This window comes from Coenobita brevimanus, chromosome 74 (genome assembly GCF_032717465.1).
Source record: "Coenobita brevimanus isolate Jiangsu-jjx chromosome 74, ASM3271746v2, whole genome shotgun sequence".
NCBI lineage: Eukaryota > Metazoa > Arthropoda > Malacostraca > Decapoda > Coenobitidae > Coenobita > Coenobita brevimanus.
The window spans coordinates 14663400-14665658 of NC_137027.1; the positions used below are offsets into that span (position 1 = coordinate 14663400).

Here is a 2259-nt window from a genome sequence, read left to right on the forward strand (position 1 = left end):
TTTTAGAGGATTATCTTGTATTCCCTCATTCTTACTTTTTTGTTATCCTTGTCTTATTCTGGTAGTTTAGCTACACTCTTGTAGGGATTGCCTAGCATAGATAAACTGGCTTACTGCAAGTATTCTGTCTTCTATTTTTATATATGCAGTTACTGTGTTGATATGCGCTGGTCATGAAAGATATTTGTTTCTGAATCAAACAGACAGTTACTATCTCCCGTCCAAGAGTTTTGATATCTCTTACAGAATACTGAGTTGCATGTTCTCACTCTTCTTTGCAAGTGACATAAATGACTTAGACAGACAATGAATGGCGTGTGCGTTTCAACATCATACGAGTACGGTCTGTCGTACAGAATATTAAGTCGCATTACACCGCTTCCCGTTCGATACACCGCTTCCCGTTCGATCAGCGAAGTTAAGCAACGTTGGGTCTTGTTAGTACTTGGATGGGTGACCGCCTGGGAACACCAGATGCTGTTGGCATCCCTACGTCAAGTGGGGTTGGTGGAGGATTAGTGCCCCTCCCTGTAAAACAATTAACTCTAAGCCCTTGGCCACCCCGTTTGGGATACATGGTGTCTGGCAATGAATGAATGAATGTCCTCGCACTTCCTGGTCGATAATGCGATGCTGATTGTGACTTATCTGGGTGATTCTGTCATGTCACTGGAGTTAGATGCAAACCCCTGTCATACGATGACGTCTTTTTTTCTTTTTTTTTAAATTGTTCTCCTTTCCACCACTTGTGCTATCCAGCTAACCGAGTTCATTCAGCTATGGAGGATCCTCTCAAAAGCAAGTCCTTTGACGTCCATGTCTCAGACTCGTATCCTAGACACCATAACTGACTGTAATAACAGGCCTCAAAAGGACTTCAGGTTTTCGTCCTCTTGCAGCTGATTTCACCTACCCCAGTAACAGAAAAAGACAATGCTACAACTTAACATCCTTTCCATAGCACATCTTCGTGACTAGCATCATATTCTAGTGTTGATCAGATACTGCAGTTGAGCAATTAAGATGGTGAGGTGGCAAGTTTAGGCCAAGTTAAAGTGAAAAGAGTTGATTTCCTTTATGCTTCATCCTGGGTCTCCTCTCAGGCAGAGATGTGTGTATGTGTGTGAAGAGAGTTGCTGTTGCCTGGGACGGTCGGCTTTCTCGTTCCTTCATGAGAGAGAAGTCTGTGTGGTGGCGTGCTAAGCTGGGGGGAAGGGGGAGAGGGAGGGGAGGGAAAAGGGGGGGATGCGAGTGGGGGAGAGACGGGGGGACGAAACAGTTGCCTACAAGCATTAAATCGCGCGCCCACGACCACGATCCACCAAACTCATACACACAGAAGACCCTGGAACATGGTTTAAATTGTCACTTTTAAGATGTACGTTTTACCTTCTTTCACTACACAACCATGAGAGCTCACAAATGCTTAAATGTTTACATAGATGCCCACGATGCACCGACTTAATCTTACATGTGAAACAGCGTGGAATATGGTTAAAAAATTGTCACTTTTGAAATATCTGCATCACCTTCTCAAGTACACCACATTGGGAGCTTATAAATGCCTAAATGCTTGTTCAAATGCTCACAGTGTACCCATTCGTTTCGACTCGTGGAGGAACGTGGAGTATGGCTAAAATAATGTCAGTTTTGAGACATGTTTTACCTTCATAAACACACAAATCCAGCAGATCAAATAAGGAAATTCTTACTTCAGTACCCACGATGCACCACTCCTTCCAATTCATGGAGGAGTGTGATGTTTGGCTATAATGATGTCACTTTAAGATGCGCAATTTTGCCTTTAAAACTACGCCAGCCTGAGACCAAATGCTAAATCTCGTGTAATCCGCTAATGTCTGTTTTTTAGTTAGTTTTTGAAGGTACCATATTATTTCATTCAGTTAAGGTGAGAGGCAGTTGATGAAGATTCATCAAACTAAAAAAAATGATAATAATAAGTCTCGCCCTGAATGTAATCTTCCGGAAACAGCAAGCATAATATAACTGATACATCCTACTAAGAGGTTAGGTTTAAATGCTTGCGAAATGTTAAGGTCATATCCACCGTCCCACCTCTCCAGCCGATCCCAGTGTGTGGCGGGCAGGGCGGTAAAGGCGGTAGGCGAGAGAGAGAGAGAGCTTTAACAAGGGACATGGGTCACTGATAAATTCTATTGGGCCCTTGACAACAGGCAGGTGGAACAGGCGGTGATTCGCTGCCACCAAACAGCTATCCATTTGCTAACTTACTATAAC

At 43.4% G+C, this 2259-nt stretch overlaps 1 pseudogene; it reads left to right on the plus strand.

Moving 5' to 3' along the window:
• Nucleotides 1-368: 368 nt before the first annotated feature.
• On the plus strand, nt 369-486 carry LOC145407912 (5S ribosomal RNA; annotated as a pseudogene).
• The last annotated feature ends 1773 nt before the right edge of the window (nt 487-2259 follow it).